Below are 18,791 nucleotides of genomic sequence, written 5' to 3'. Positions count from 1 at the left end.
TAAGGGCATTCTCTATCATAGCTGAAGAGTTTACATGTGTATTTGCAAGTTTACATTACAATTCATCAAACTCTTGAAACCAAGTCAGTTTTGACCTGAAACAACATGAAATGTTGTACAATTGCATTTGTGAGCATATGTAATGCAGTTGAGCACATCTAACTTTACAGAATGAAGATATTGCAAAACCATCCAAATCAAGCTTCTCTCAGCTTGATATGCTTCCACACTGTACATAAGGGCATTCTCTATCATAGGTGAAGAGTTTACATGTGTATTTGCAAGTTTACATTACAATTCATCAAACTCTTGAAACCAAGTCAGTTCTGACCTGAAACAACATGAAATCTTGTAAAATTGCATTTGTGAGCATATGTAATGCAGTTGAGCACATCCAACTTTACAGAATGAAGATATTGCAAAACAATCCAAATCAAGCTTCTCTCTGCTTGATATGCTTCCACACTGTACATAAGGGCATTCTCTATCATAGGTGAAGAGTTTACATGTGTATTTGCAAGTTTACATTACAATTCATCAAACTCTTGAAACCAAGTCAGTTTTGACCTGAAACAACATGAAATGTTGTACAATTGCATTTGTGAGCATATGTAATGCAGTTGAGCACATCTAACTTTACAGAATGAAGATATTGCAAAACCATCCAAATCAAGCTTCTCTCAGCTTGATATGCTTCCACACTGTACATAAGGGCATTCTCTATCATAGGTGAAGAGTTTACATGTGTATTTGCAAGTTTACATTACAATTCTGGAAACTCTTGATACCAAGTCAGTTCTGACCTGAAACAACATGAAATGTTGTAAAATTGCATTTGTGAGCATATGTAATGCAGTTGAGCACATCCAACTTTACAGAATGAAGATATTGCAAAACCATCCAAATCAAGCTTCTCTCTGCTTGATATGCTTCCACACTGTACATAAGGGCATTCTCTATCATAGGTGAAGAGTTTACATGTGTATTTGCAATTTTACATTACATTTCATCAAACTCTTGAAACCAAGTCAGTTCTGACCTGAAACAACATGAAATGTTGTACAATTGCATTTGTGAGCATATGTAATGCAGTTGAGCACATCTAACTTTACAGAATGAAGATATTGCAAAACCATCCAAATCAAGCTTCTCTCAGCTTGATATGCTTCCACACTGTACATAAGGGCATTCTCTATCATAGGTGAAGAGTTTACATGTGTATTTGCAAGTTTACATTACAATTCATCAAACTCTTGAAACCAAGTCAGTTCTGACCTGAAACAACACGAAATGTTGTAAAATGGCATTTGTAAGCATATGTAATTCAGTTGAGCACATTTATCTTTGCAGAATGAAGATATTGCAAAATCATCCAAATCAAGCTTCTCTCAGCTTGATATGCTTCCACACTGTACATAAGGGCATTCTCTATCATAGGTGAAGAGTTTACATGTGTATTTGCAAGTTTACATTACAATTAATCAAACTCTTGATACCAAGTCAGTTCTGACCTGAAACAACATGAAATGTTGTAAAATGGTATTTGTGAGCATATGTAATGCAGTTGAGCACATCTAACTTTACAGAATGAAGATATTGCAAAACCATCCAAATCAAGCTTCTCTCAGCTTGATATGCTTCCACACTGTACATAAGGGCATTCTCTATCATAGGTGAAGAGTTTACATGTGTATTTCCAAGTTTACATTACAATTCTGGAAACTCTTGAAACCAAGTCAGTTCTGACCTGAAACAACATGAAATGTTGTAAAATGGCATTTGTAAGCATATGTAATTCAGTTGAGCACATTTATCTTTGCAGAATGAAGATATTGCAAAATCATCCAAATCAAGCTTCTCTCAGCTTGATATGCTTCCACACTGTACATAAGGGCATTCTCTATATCATAGGTGAAGAGTTTACATGTGTATTTGCAAGTTTACATTACAATTCATCAAACTCTTGAAACCAAGTCAGTTTGGACCTGAAACAACATGAAATGTTGTACAATTGCATTTGTGAGAATATGTAATGCAGTTGAGCACATCTAACTTTACAGAATGAAGATATTGCAAAACCATCCAAATCAAGCTTCTCTCAGCTTGATATGCTTCCACACTGTACATAAGGGCATTCTCTATCATAGGTGAAGAGTTTACATGTGTATTTGCAAGTTTACATTACATTTCATCAAACTCTTGATACCAAGTCAGTTCTGACCTGAAACAACATGAAATGTTGTACAATTGCATTTGTGAGCATATGTAATGCAGTTGAGCACATCTAACTTTACAGAATGAAGATATTTCAAAACCATCCAAATCAAGCTTCTCTCTGCTTGATATGCTTCCACACTGTACATAAGGGCATTCTCTATCATAGGTGAAGAGTTTACATGTGTATTTGCAAGTTTACATTACAATTCTGGAAACTCTCGAAACCAAGTCAGTTCTGACCTGAAACAACACGAAATGTTGTAAAATTGCATTTGTGAGCATATGTAATGCAGTTGAGCACATCCAACTTTACAGAATGAAGATATTTCAAAACCATCCAAATCAAGCTTCTCTCTGCTTGATATGCTTCCACACTGTACATAAGGGCATTCTCTATCATAGGTGAAGAGTTTACATGTGTATTTGCAAGTTTACATTACAATGCATCAAACTCTTGATGCCAAGTCAGTTCTGACCTGAAACAACATGAAATGTTGTAAAATGGCATTTGTGAGCATATGTAATGCAGTTGAGCACATCTAACTTTACAGAATGAAGATATTGCAAAACCATCCAAATCAAGCTTTCTCTCAGCTTGATATGCTTCCACACTGTACATAAGGGCATTCTCTATCATAGGTGAAGAGTTTACATGTGTATTTGCAAGTTTACATTACAATTCTGGAAACTCTTGAAACCAAGTCAGTTCTGACCTGAAACAACATGAAATGTTGTAAAATGGCATTTGTAAGCATATGTAATTCAGTTGAGCACATTTTTCTTTGCAGAATGAAGATATTGCAAAATCATCCAAATCAAGCTTCTCTCAGCTTGATATGCTTCCACACTGTACATAAGGGCATTCTCTATCATAGGTGAAGAGTTTACATGTGTATTTGCAAGTTTACATTACAATTCTGGAAACTCTCGAAACCAAGTCAGTTCTGACCTGAAACAACACGAAATGTTGTAAAATTGCATTTGTGAGCATATGTAATGCAGTTGAGCACATCCAACTTTACAGAATGAAGATATTTCAAAACCATCCAAATCAAGCTTCTCTCTGCTTGATATGCTTCCACACTGTACATAAGGGCATTCTCTATCATAGGTGAAGAGTTTACATGTGTATTTGCAAGTTTACATTACAATTCATCAAACTCTTGATGCCAAGTCAGTTCTGACCTGAAACAACATGAAATGTTGTAAAATGGCATTTGTGAGCATATGTAATGCAGTTGAGCACATCTAACTTTACAGAATGAAGATATTGCAAAACCATCCAAATCAAGCTTTCTCTCAGCTTGATATGCTTCCACACTGTACATAAGGGCATTCTCTATCATAGGTGAAGAGTTTACATGTGTATTTGCAAGTTTACATTACAATTCTGGAAACTCTTGAAACCAAGTCAGTTCTGACCTGAAACAACATGAATTGTTGTAAAATGGCATTTGTAAGCATATGTAATTCAGTTGAGCACATTTTTCTTTGCAGAATGAAGATATTGCAAAATCATCCAAATCAAGCTTCTCTCAGCTTGATATGCTTCCACACTGTACATAAGGGCATTCTCTATCATAGGTGAAGAGTTTACATGTGTATTTGCAAGTTTACATTACAATTCATCAAACTCTTGAAACCAAGTCAGTTTTGACCTGAAACAACATGAAATGTTGTACAATTGCATTTGTGAGCATATGTAATGCAGTTGAGCACATCTAACTTTACAGAATGAAGATATTGCAAAACCATCCAAATCAAGCTTCTCTCAGCTTGATATGCTTCCACACTGTACATAAGGGCATTCTCTATCATAGGTGAAGAGTTTACATGTGTATTTGCAAGTTTACATTACAATTCATCAAACTCTTGATACCAAGTCAGTTCTGACCTGAAACAACATGAAATGTTGTAAAATGGCATTTGTGAGCATATGTAATGCAGTTGAGCACATCTAACTTTACAGAATGAAGATATTGCAAAACCATCCAAATCAAGCTTCTCTCAGCTTGATATGCTTCCACACTGTACATAAGGGCATTCTCTATCATAGGTGAAGAGTTTACATGTGTATTTGCAAGTTTACACTACAATTCTGGAAACTCTTGAAACCAAGTCAGTTCTGACCTGAAACAACATGAAATGTTGTAAAATGGCATTTGTAAGCATATGTAATTCAGTTGAGCACATTTTTCTTTGCAGAATGAAGATATTGCAAAATCATCCAAATCAAGCTTCTCTCAGCTTGATATGCTTCCACACTGTACATAAGGGCATTCTCTATATCATAGGTGAAGAGTTTACATGTGTATTTGCAAGTTTACATTACAATTCATCAAACTCTTGAAACCAAGTCAGTTTTGACCTGAAACAACATGAAATGTTGTAAAATGGCATTTGTGAGCATATGTAATGCAGTTGAGCACATCTTACTTTACAGAATGAAGATATTGCAAAACCATCCAAATCAAGCTTCTCTCAGCTTGATATGCTTCCACACTGTACTTAAGGGCATTCTCTATCATAGCTGAAGAGTTTACATGTGTATTTGCAAGTTTACATTACAATTCATCAAACTCTTGAAACCAAGTCAGTTTTGACCTGAAACAACATGAAATGTTGTACAATTGCATTTGTGAGCATATGTAATGCAGTTGAGCACATCTAACTTTACAGAATGAAGATATTGCAAAACCATCCAAATCAAGCTTCTCTCAGCTTGATATGCTTCCACACTGTACATAAGGGCATTCTCTATCATAGGTGAAGAGTTTACATGTGTATTTGCAAGTTTACATTACAATTCATCAAACTCTTGAAACCAAGTCAGTTCTGACCTGAAACAACATGAAATCTTGTAAAATTGCATTTGTGAGCATATGTAATGCAGTTGAGCACATCCAACTTTACAGAATGAAGATATTGCAAAACCATCCAAATCAAGCTTCTCTCTGCTTGATATGCTTCCACACTGTACATAAGGGCATTCTCTATCATAGGTGAAGAGTTTACATGTGTATTTGCAAGTTTACATTACAATTCATCAAACTCTTGAAACCAAGTCAGTTTGGACCTGAAACAACATGAAATGTTGTACAATTGCATTTGTGAGAATATGTAATGCAGTTGAGCACATCTAACTTTACAGAATGAAGATATTGCAAAACCATCCAAATCAAGCTTCTCTCAGCTTGATATGCTTCCACACTGTACATAAGGGCATTCTCTATCATAGGTGAAGAGTTTACATGTGTATTTGCAAGTTTACATTACAATTCTGGAAACTCTTGAAACCATGTCAGTTCTGACCTGAAACAACACGAAATGTTGTAAAATTGCATTTGTGAGCATATGTAATGCAGTTGAGCACATCCAACTTTACAGAATGAAGATATTTCAAAACCATCCAAATCAAGCTTCTCTCTGCTTGATATGCTTCCACACTGTACATAAGGGCATTCTCTATCATAGGTGAAGAGTTTACATGTGTATTTGCAAGTTTACATTACATTTCATCAAACTCTTGAAACCAAGTCAGTTCTGACCTGAAACAACATGAAATGTTGTACAATTGCATTTGTGAGCATATGTAATGCAATTGAGCACATCTAACTTTACAGAATGAAGATATTGCAAAACCATCCAAATCAAGCTTCTCTCAGCTTGATATGCTTCCACACTGTACATAAGGGCATTCTCTATCATAGGTGAAGAGTTTACATGTGTATTTGCAAGTTTACATTACAATTCATCAAACTCTTGAAACCAAGTCAGTTCTGACCTGAAACAACATGAAATTTTGTAAAATGGCATTTGTAAGCATATGTAATTCAGTTGAGCACATCTATCCTTGCAGAATGAAGATATTGCAAAACCATCCAAATCAAGCTTCTCTCAGCTTGATATGCTTCCACACTGTACATAAGGGCATTCTCTATCATAGGTGAAGAGTTTACATGTGTATTTGCAAGTTTACACTACAATTCTGGAAACTCTTGAAACCAAGTCAGTTCTGACCTGAAACAACATGAAATGTTGTAAAATGGCATTTGTAAGCATATGTAATTCAGTTGAGCACATTTTTCTTTGCAGAATGAAGATATTGCAAAATCATCCAAATCAAGCTTCTCTCAGCTTGATATGCTTCCACACTGTACATAAGGGCATTCTCTATATCATAGGTGAAGAGTTTACATGTGTATTTGCAAGTTTACATTACAATTCATCAAACTCTTGAAACCAAGTCAGTTTTGACCTGAAACAACATGAAATGTTGTACAATTGCATTTGTGAGCATATGTAATGCAGTTGAGCACATCTTACATTACAGAATGAAGATATTGCAAAACCATCCAAATCAAGCTTCTCTCAGCTTGATATGCTTCCACACTGTACTTAAGGGCATTCTCTATCATAGCTGAAGAGTTTACATGTGTATTTGCAAGTTTACATTACAATTCATCAAACTCTTGAAACCAAGTCAGTTTTGACCTGAAACAACATGAAATGTTGTACAATTGCATTTGTGAGCATATGTAATGCAGTTGAGCACATCTAACTTTACAGAATGAAGATATTGCAAAACCATCCAAATCAAGCTTCTCTCAGCTTGATATGCTTCCACACTGTACATAAGGGCATTCTCTATCATAGGTGAAGAGTTTACATGTGTATTTGCAAGTTTACATTACAATTCATCAAACTCTTGAAACCAAGTCAGTTCTGACCTGAAACAACATGAAATCTTGTAAAATTGCATTTGTGAGCATATGTAATGCAGTTGAGCACATCCAACTTTACAGAATGAAGATATTGCAAAACCATCCAAATCAAGCTTCTCTCTGCTTGATATGCTTCCACACTGTACATAAGGGCATTCTCTATCATAGGTGAAGAGTTTACATGTGTATTTGCAAGTTTACATTACAATTCTGGAAACTCTTGAAACCAAGTCAGTTCTGACCTGAAACAACATGACATTTTGTAAAATGGCATTTGTAAGCATATGTAATTCAGTTGAGCACATCTATCCTTGCAGAATGAAGATATTGCAAAACCATCCAAATCAAGCTTCTCTCAGCTTGATATGCTTCCACACTGTACATAAGGGCATTCTCTATATCATAGGTGAAGAGTTTACATATGTATTTGCAAGTTTACAGTACAATTCATCAAACTCTTGAAACCAAGTCAGTTTTGACCTGAAACAACATGAAATGTTGTACAATTGCATTTGTGAGCATATGTAATGCAGTTGAGCACATCTTACTTCACAGAATGAAGATATTGCAAAACCATCCAAATCAAGCTTCTCTCACCTTGATATGCTTCCACACTGTACATAAGGGCATTCTCTATCATAGGTGAAGAGTTTACATGTGTATTTGCAAGTTTCCATTACAATTCATCAAACTCTTGAAACCAAGTCAGTTCTGACCTGAAACAACATGAAATGTTGTAAAATTGCAATTGTAAGCATATGTAATGCAGTTGAGCACATCTATCTTTGCAGAATGAAGATATTGCAAAACCATCCAAATCAAGCTTCTCTCAGCTTGATATGCTTCCACACTGTACATAAGGGCATTCTCTATCATAGGTGAAGAGTTTACATGTGTATTTGCAAGTTTACATTACAATTCATCAAACTCTTGAAACCAAGTCAGTTCTGACCTGAAACAACATGAAACGTTGTAAAATTGCATTTGTGAGCATATGTAATGCAGTTGAGCACATCCAACTTTACAGAATGAAGATATTGCAAAACCATCCAAATCAAGCTTCTCTCTGCTTGATATGCTTCCACACTGTACATAAGGGCATTCTCTATCATAGGTGAAGAGTTTACATGTGTATTTCCAAGTTTACATTACAATTCTGGAAACTCTTGAAACCAAGTCAGTTCTGACCTGAAACAACATGAAATGTTGTAAAATGGCATTTGTAAGCATATGTAATTCAGTTGAGCACATTTATCTTTGCAGAATGAAGATATTGCAAAATCTTCCAAATCAAGCTTCTCTCAGCTTGATATGCTTCCACACTGTACATAAGAGCATTCTCTATATCATAGGTGAAGAGTTTACATGTGTATTTGCAAGTTTACATTACAATTCATCAAACTCTTGAAACCAAGTCAGTTCTGACCTGAAACAACATGAAACGTTGTAAAATTGCATTTGTGAGCATATGTAATGCAGTTGAGCACATCCAACTTTACAGAATGAAGATATTGCAAAACCATCCAAATCAAGCTTCTCTCTGCTTGATATGCTTCCACACTGTACATAAGGGCATTCTCTATCATAGGTGAAGAGTTTACATATGTATTTGCAAGTTTACAGTACAATTCATCAAACTCTTGAAACCAAGTCAGTTTTGACCTGAAACAACATGAAATGTTGTACAATTGCATTTGTGAGCATATGTAATGCAGTTGAGCACATCTTACTTCACAGAATGAAGATATTGCAAAACCATCCAAATCAAGCTTCTCTCACCTTGATATGCTTCCACACTGTACATAAGGGCATTCTCTATCATAGGTGAAGAGTTTACATGTGTATTTGCAAGTTTACATTACAATTCATCAAACTCTTGAAACCAAGTCAGTTCTGACCTGAAACAACATGAAATGTTGTAAAATGGCATTTGTAAGCATATGTAATTCAGTTGAGCACATTTATCTTTGCAGAATGAAGATATTGCAAAATCTTCCAAATCAAGCTTCTCTCAGCTTGATATGCTTCCACACTGTACATAAGAGCATTCTCTATATCATAGGTGAAGAGTTTACATGTGTATTTGCAAGTTTACATTACAATTCATCAAACTCTTGAAACCAAGTCAGTTCTGACCTGAAACAACATGAAACGTTGTAAAATTGCATTTGTGAGCATATGTAATGCAGTTGAGCACATCCAACTTTACAGAATGAAGATATTGCAAAACCATCCAAATCAAGCTTCTCTCTGCTTGATATGCTTCCACACTGTACATAAGGGCATTCTCTATCATAGGTGAAGAGTTTACATGTGTATTTGCAAGTTTACATTACAATTCATCAAACTCTTGAAACCAAGTCAGTTCTGACCTGAAACAACATGAAATGTTGTACAATTGCATTTGTGAGCATATGTAATGCAGTTGAGCACATCTAACTTTACAGAATGAAGATATTGCAAAACCATCCAAATCAAGCTTCTCTCAGCTTGATATGCTTCCACACTGTACATAAGGGCATTCTCTATCATAGGTGAAGAGTTTACATGTGTATTTGCAAGTTTACATTACAATTCTGGAAACTCTTGAAACCAAGTCAGTTCTGACCTGAAACAACATGACATTTTGTAAAATGGCATTTGTAAGCATATGTAATTCAGTTGAGCACATCTATCCTTGCAGAATGAAGATATTGCAAAACCATCCAAATCAAGCTTCTCTCAGCTTGATATGCTTCCACACTGTACATAAGGGCATTCTCTATATCATAGGTGAAGAGTTTACATATGTATTTGCAAGTTTACAGTACAATTCATCAAACTCTTGAAACCAAGTCAGTTTTGACCTGAAACAACATGAAATGTTGTACAATTGCATTTGTGAGCATATGTAATGCAGTTGAGCACATCTTACTTCACAGAATGAAGATATTGCAAAACCATCCAAATCAAGCTTCTCTCACCTTGATATGCTTCCACACTGTACATAAGGGCATTCTCTATCATAGGTGAAGAGTTTACATGTGTATTTGCAAGTTTACATTACAATTCATCAAACTCTTGAAACCAAGTCAGTTCTGACCTGAAACAACATGAAATGTTGTAAAATTGCAATTGTAAGCATATGTAATGCAGTTGAGCACATCTATCTTTGCAGAATGAAGATATTGCAAAACCATCCAAATCAAGCTTCTCTCAGCTTGATATGCTTCCACACTGTACATAAGGGCATTCTCTATCATAGGTGAAGAGTTTACATGTGTATTTGCAAGTTTACATTACAATTCATCAAACTCTTGAAACCAAGTCAGTTCTGACCTGAAACAACATGAAACGTTGTAAAATTGCATTTGTGAGCATATGTAATGCAGTTGAGCACATCCAACTTTACAGAATGAAGATATTGCAAAACCATCCAAATCAAGCTTCTCTCTGCTTGATATGCTTCCACACTGTACATAAGGGCATTCTCTATCATAGGTGAAGAGTTTACATGTGTATTTCCAAGTTTACATTACAATTCTGGAAACTCTTGAAACCAAGTCAGTTCTGACCTGAAACAACATGAAATGTTGTAAAATGGCATTTGTAAGCATATGTAATTCAGTTGAGCACATTTATCTTTGCAGAATGAAGATATTGCAAAATCTTCCAAATCAAGCTTCTCTCAGCTTGATATGCTTCCACACTGTACATAAGAGCATTCTCTATATCATAGGTGAAGAGTTTACATGTGTATTTGCAAGTTTACATTACAATTCATCAAACTCTTGAAACCAAGTCAGTTCTGACCTGAAACAACATGAAACGTTGTAAAATTGCATTTGTGAGCATATGTAATGCAGTTGAGCACATCCAACTTTACAGAATGAAGATATTGCAAAACCATCCAAATCAAGCTTCTCTCTGCTTGATATGCTTCCACACTGTACATAAGGGCATTCTCTATCATAGGTGAAGAGTTTACATGTGTATTTGCAAGTTTACATTACAATTCATCAAACTCTTGAAACCAAGTCAGTTCTGACCTGAAACAACATGACATTTTGTAAAATGGCATTTGTAAGCATATGTAATTCAGTTGAGCACATCTATCCTTGCAGAATGAAGATATTGCAAAACCATCCAAATCAAGCTTCTCTCAGCTTGATATGCTTCCACACTGTACATAAGGGCATTCTCTATATCATAGGTGAAGAGTTTACATATGTATTTGCAAGTTTACAGTACAATTCATCAAACTCTTGAAACCAAGTCAGTTTTGACCTGAAACAACATGAAATGTTGTACAATTGCATTTGTGAGCATATGTAATGCAGTTGAGCACATCTTACTTCACAGAATGAAGATATTGCAAAACCATCCAAATCAAGCTTCTCTCACCTTGATATGCTTCCACACTGTACATAAGGGCATTCTCTATCATAGGTGAAGAGTTTACATGTGTATTTGCAAGTTTACATTACAATTCATCAAACTCTTGAAACCAAGTCAGTTCTGACCTGAAACAACATGAAATGTTGTAAAATTGCAATTGTAAGCATATGTAATGCAGTTGAGCACATCTATCTTTGCAGAATGAAGATATTGCAAAACCATCCAAATCAAGCTTCTCTCAGCTTGATATGCTTCCACACTGTACATAAGGGCATTCTCTATCATAGGTGAAGAGTTTACATGTGTATTTGCAAGTTTACATTACAATTCATCAAACTCTTGAAACCAAGTCAGTTCTGACCTGAAACAACATGAAATCTTGTAAAATTGCATTTGTGAGCATATGTAATGCAGTTGAGCACATCTAACTTTACAGAATGAAGATATTGCAAAACCATCCAAATCAAGCTTCTCTCTGCTTGATATGCTTCCACACTGTACATAAGGGCATTCTCTATCATAGGTGAAGAGTTTACATGTGTATTTGCAAGTTTACATTACAATTCATCAAACTCTTGAAACCAAGTCAGTTCTGACCTGAAACAACATGAAATGTTGTAAAATTGCATTTGTGAGCATATGTAATGCAGTTGAGCACATCCAACTTTACAGAATGAAGATATTGCAAAACCATCCAAATCAAGCTTCTCTCTGCTTGATATGCTTCCACACTGTACATAAGGGCATTCTCTATCATAGGTGAAGAGTTTACATGTGTATTTGCAAGTTTACATTACATTTCATCAAACTCTTGAAACCAAGTCAGTTCTGACCTGAAACAACATGAAATGTTGTAAAGTGGCATTTGTAAGCATATGTAATTCAGTTGAGCACATCTATCTTTGCAGAATGAAGATATTGCAAAACCATCCAAATCAAGCTTCTCTCAGCTTGATATGCTTCCACACTGTACATAAGGGCATTCTCTATCATAGGTGAAGAGTTTACATGTGTATTTGCAAGTTTACATTACAATTCATCAAACTCTTGAAACCAAGTCAGTTCTGACCTGAAACAACATGAAATCTTGTAAAATTGCATTTGTGAGCATATGTAATGCAGTTGAGCACATCCAACTTTACAGAATGAAGATATTGCAAAACAATCCAAATCAAGCTTCTCTCTGCTTGATATGCTTCCACACTGTACATAAGGGCATTCTCTATCATAGGTGAAGAGTTTACATGTGTATTTGCAAGTTTACATTACAATTCATCAAACTCTTGAAACCAAGTCAGTTTGGACCTGAAACAACATGAAATGTTGTACAATTGCATTTGTGAGCATATGTAATGCAGTTGAGCACATCTAACTTTACAGAATGAAGATATTGCAAAACCATCCAAATCAAGCTTCTCTCAGCTTGATATGCTTCCACACTGTACATAAGGGCATTCTCTATCATAGGTGAAGAGTTTACATGTGTATTTGCAAGTTTACATTACAATTCTGGAAACTCTTGAAACCAAGTCAGTTCTGACCTGAAACAACATGAAATGTTGTAAAATTGCATTTGTGAGCATATGTAATGCAGTTGAGCACATCCAACTTTACAGAATGAAGATATTGCAAAACCATCCAAATCAAGCTTCTCTCTGCTTGATATGCTTCCACACTGTACATAAGGGCATTCTCTATCATAGGTGAAGAGTTTACATGTGTATTTGCAAGTTTACATTACAATTCATCAAACTCTTGAAACCAAGTCAGTTCTGACCTGAAACAACATGAAATGTTGTACAATTGCATTTGTGAGCATATGTAATGCAGTTGAGCACATCTAACTTTACAGAATGAAGATATTGCAAAACCATCCAAATCAAGCTTCTCTCAGCTTGATATGCTTCCACACTGTACATAAGGGCATTCTCTATCATAGGTGAAGAGTTTACATTTGTATTTGCAAGTTTACATTACAATTCATCAAACTCTTGAAACCAAGTCAGTTCTGACCTGAAACAACATGAAATCTTGTAAAATTGCATTTGTGAGCATATGTAATGCAGTTGAGCACATCCAACTTTACAGAATGAAGATATTGCAAAACAATCCAAATCAAGCTTCTCTCTGCTTGATATGCTTCCACACTGTACATAAGGGCATTCTCTATCATAGGTGAAGAGTTTACATGTGTATTTGCAAGTTTACATTACAATTCATCAAACTCTTGAAACCAAGTCAGTTTGGACCTGAAACAACATGAAATGTTGTACAATTGCATTTGTGAGCATATGTAATGCAGTTGAGCACATCTAACTTTACAGAATGAAGATATTGCAAAACCATCCAAATCAAGCTTCTCTCAGCTTGATATGCTTCCACACTGTACATAAGGGCATTCTCTATCATAGGTGAAGAGTTTACATGTGTATTTGCAAGTTTACATTACAATTCTGGAAACTCTTGAAACCAAGTCAGTTCTGACCTGAAACAACATGAAATGTTGTAAAATTGCATTTGTGAGCATATGTAATGCAGTTGAGCACATCCAACTTTACAGAATGAAGATATTGCAAAACCATCCAAATCAAGCTTCTCTCTGCTTGATATGCTTCCACACTGTACATAAGGGCATTCTCTATCATAGGTGAAGAGTTTACATGTGTATTTGCAAGTTTACATTACAATTCATCAAACTCTTGAAACCAAGTCAGTTTGGACCTGAAACAACATGAAATGTTGTACAATTGCATTTGTGAGCATATGTAATGCAGTTGAGCACATCTAACTTTACAGAATGAAGATATTGCAAAACCATCCAAATCAAGCTTCTCTCAGCTTGATATGCTTCCACACTGTACATAAGGGCATTCTCTATCATAGGTGAAGAGTTTACATGTGTATTTGCAAGTTTACATTACAATTCTGGAAACTCTTGAAACCAAGTCAGTTCTGACCTGAAACAACATGAAATGTTGTAAAATTGCATTTGTGAGCATATGTAATGCAGTTGAGCACATCCAACTTTACAGAATGAAGATATTGCAAAACCATCCAAATCAAGCTTCTCTCTGCTTGATATGCTTCCACACTGTACATAAGGGCATTCTCTATCATAGGTGAAGAGTTTACATGTGTATTTGCAAGTTTACATTACAATTCATCAAACTCTTGAAACCAAGTCAGTTCTGACCTGAAACAACATGAAATGTTGTACAATTGCATTTGTGAGCATATGTAATGCAGTTGAGCACATCTAACTTTACAGAATGAAGATATTGCAAAACCATCCAAATCAAGCTTCTCTCAGCTTGATATGCTTCCACACTGTACATAAGGGCATTCTCTATCATAGGTGAAGAGTTTACATTTGTATTTGCAAGTTTACATTACAATTCATCAAACTCTTGAAACCAAGTCAGTTCTGACCTGAAACAACATGAAATCTTGTAAAATTGCATTTGTGAGCATATGTAATGCAGTTGAGCACATCCAACTTTACAGAATGAAGATATTGCAAAACAATCCAAATCAAGCTTCTCTCTGCTTGATATGCTTCCACACTGTACATAAGGGCATTCTCTATCATAGGTGAAGAGTTTACATGTGTATTTGCAAGTTTACATTACAATTCATCAAACTCTTGAAACCAAGTCAGTTTGGACCTGAAACAACATGAAATGTTGTACAATTGCATTTGTGAGCATATGTAATGCAGTTGAGCACATCTAACTTTACAGAATGAAGATATTGCAAAACCATCCAAATCAAGCTTCTCTCAGCTTGATATGCTTCCACACTGTACATAAGGGCATTCTCTATCATAGGTGAAGAGTTTACATGTGTATTTGCAAGTTTACATTACAATTCTGGAAACTCTTGAAATTAAGTCAGTTCTGACCTGAAACAACATGAAATGTTGTAAAATTGCATTTGTGAGCATATGTAATGCAGTTGAGCACATCCAACTTTACAGAATGAAGATATTGCAAAACCATCCAAATCAAGCTTCTCTCTGCTTGATATGCTTCCACACTGTACATAAGGGCATTCTCTATCATAGGTGAAGAGTTTACATGTGTATTTGCAAGTTTACATTACATTTCATCAAACTCTTGAAACCAAGTCAGTTCTGACCTGAAACAACATGAAATGTTGTACAATTGCATTTGTGAGCATATGTAATGCAGTTGAGCACATCTAACTTTACAGAATGAAGATATTGCAAAACCATCCAAATCAAGCTTCTCTCAGCTTGATATGCTTCCACACTGTACATAAGGGCATTCTCTATCATAGGTGAAGAGTTTACATGTGTATTTGCAAGTTTACATTACAATTCATCAAACTCTTGAAACCAAGTCAGTTCTGACCTGAAACAACATGAAATGTTGTAAAATTGCATTTGTGAGCATATGTAATGCAGTTGAGCACATCCAACTTTACAGAATGAAGATATTGCAAAACCATCCAAATCAAGCTTCTCTCTGCTTGATATGCTTCCACACTGTACATAAGGGCATTCTCTATCATAGGTGAAGAGTTTACATGTGTATTTGCAAGTTTACATTACATTTCATCAAACTCTTGAAACCAAGTCAGTTCTGACCTGAAACAACATGAAATGTTGTAAAATGGCATTTGTAAGCATATGTAATTCAGTTGAGCACATCCAACTTTACAGAATGAAGATATTGCAAAACAATCCAAATCAAGCTTCTCTCTGCTTGATATGCTTCCACACTGTACATAAGGGCATTCTCTATCATAGGTGAAGAGTTTACATGTGTATTTGCAAGTTTACATTACAATTCATCAAACTCTTGAAACCAAGTCAGTTTGGACCTGAAACAACATGAAATCTTGTACAATTGCATTTGTGAGCATATGTAATGCAGTTGAGCACATCTAACTTTACAGAATGAAGATATTGCAAAACCATCCAAATCAAGCTTCTCTCAGCTTGATATGCTTCCACACTGTACATAAGGGCATTCTCTATCATAGGTGAAGAGTTTACATGTGTATTTGCAAGTTTACATTACAATTCTGGAAACTCTTGAAACCAAGTCAGTTCTGACCTGAAACAACATGAAATGTTGTAAAATTGCATTTGTGAGCATATGTAATGCAGTTGAGCACATCCAACTTTACAGAATGAAGATATTGCAAAACCATCCAAATCAAGCTTCTCTCAGCTTGATATGCTTCCACACTGTACATAAGGGCATTCTCTATCATAGGTGAAGAGTTTACATGTGTATTTGCAAGTTTACATTACAATTCATCAAACTCTTGAAACCAAGTCAGTTCTGACCTGAAACAACACGAAATGTTGTAAAATGGCATTTGTGAGCATATGTAATGCAGTTGAGCACATCTAACTTTACAGAATGAAGATATTGCAAAACCATCCAAATCAAGCTTCTCTCAGCTTGATATGCTTCCACACTGTACATAAGGGCATTCTCTATCATAGGTGAAGAGTTTACATGTGTATTTGCAAGTTTACATTACAATTCTGGAAACTCTTGAAACCAAGTCAGTTCTGACCTGAAACAACATGAAATGTTGTAAAATGGCATTTGTAAGCATATGTAATTCAGTTGAGCACATTTATCTTTGCAGAATGAAGATATTGCAAAATCATCCAAATCAAGCTTCTCTCAGCTTGATATGCTTCCACACTGTACATAAGGGCATTCTCTATATCATAGGTGAAGAGTTTACATGTGTATTTGCAAGTTTACATTACAATTCATCAAACTCTTGAAACAAAGTCAGTTTTGACCTGAAACAACATGAAATGTTGTACAATTGCATTTGTGAGCATATGTAATGCAGTTGAGCACATCTTACTTTACAGAATGAAGATATTGCAAAACCATCCAAATCAAGCTTCTCTCAGCTTGATATGCTTCCACACTGTACTTAAGGGCATTCTCTATCATAGCTGAAGAGTTTACATGTGTATTTGCAAGTTTACATTACAATTCATCAAACTCTTGAAACCAAGTCAGTTTTGACCTGAAACAACATGAAATGTTGTACAATTGCATTTGTGAGCATATGTAATGCAGTTGAGCACATCCAACTTTACAGAATGAAGATATTGCAAAACCATCCAAATCAAGCTTCTCTCTGCTTGATATGCTTCCACACTGTACATAAGGGCATTCTCTATCATAGGTGAAGAGTTTACATGTGTATTTGCAAGTTTACATTACAATTCATCAAACTCTTGAAACCAAGTCAGTTCTGACCTGAAACAACATGAAATGTTGTAAAATGGCATTTGTAAGCATATGTAATTCAGTTGAGCACATCCAACTTTACAGAATGAAGATATTGCAAAACAATCCAAATCAAGCTTCTCTCTGCTTGATATGCTTCCACACTGTACATAAGGGCATTCTCTATCATAGGTGAAGAGTTTACATGTGTATTTGCAAGTTTACATTACAATTCATCAAACTCTTGAAACCAAGTCAGTTCTGACCTGAAACAACATGAAATGTTGTACAATTGCATTTGTGAGCATATGTAATGCAGTTGAGCACATCTAACTTTACAGAATGAAGATATTGCAAAACCATCCAAATCAAGCTTCTCTCAGCTTGATATGCTTCCACACTGTACATAAGGGCATTCTCTATCATAGGTGAAGAGTTTACATTTGTATTTGCAAGTTTACATTACAATTCATCAAACTCTTGAAACCAAGTCAGTTCTGACCTGAAACAACATGAAATCTTGTAAAATTGCATTTGTGAGCATATGTAATGCAGTTGAGCACATCCAACTTTACAGAATGAAGATATTGCAAAACAATCCAAATCAAGCTTCTCTCTGCTTGATATGCTTCCACACTGTACATAAGGGCATTCTCTATCATAGGTGAAGAGTTTACATGTGTATTTGCAAGTTTACATTACAATTCATCAAACTCTTGAAACCAAGTCAGTTTGGACCTGAAACAACATGAAATGTTGTACAATTGCATTTGTGAGCATATGTAATGCAGTTGAGCACATCTAACTTTACAGAATGAAGATATTGCAAAACCATCCAAATCAAGCTTCTCTCAGCTTGATATGCTTCCACACTGTACATAAGGGCATTCTCTATCATAGGTGAAGAGTTTACATGTGTATTTGCAAGTTTACATTACAATTCTGGAAACTCTTGAAATTAAGTCAGTTCTGACCTGAAACAACATGAAATGTTGTAAAATTGCATTTGTGAGCATATGTAATGCAGTTGAGCACATCCAACTTTACAGAATGAAGATATTGCAAAACCATCCAAATCAAGCTTCTCTCTGCTTGATATGCTTCCACACTGTACATAAGGGCATTCTCTATCATAGGTGAAGAGTTTACATGTGTATTTGCAAGTTTACATTACATTTCATCAAACTCTTGAAACCAAGTCAGTTCTGACCTGAAACAACATGAAATGTTGTACAATTGC

Source organism: Amia ocellicauda, chromosome 9 (genome assembly GCF_036373705.1).
Source record: "Amia ocellicauda isolate fAmiCal2 chromosome 9, fAmiCal2.hap1, whole genome shotgun sequence".
Lineage (NCBI taxonomy): Eukaryota > Metazoa > Chordata > Actinopteri > Amiiformes > Amiidae > Amia > Amia ocellicauda.
Note: the sequence above shows the minus strand (reverse complement) of the source record.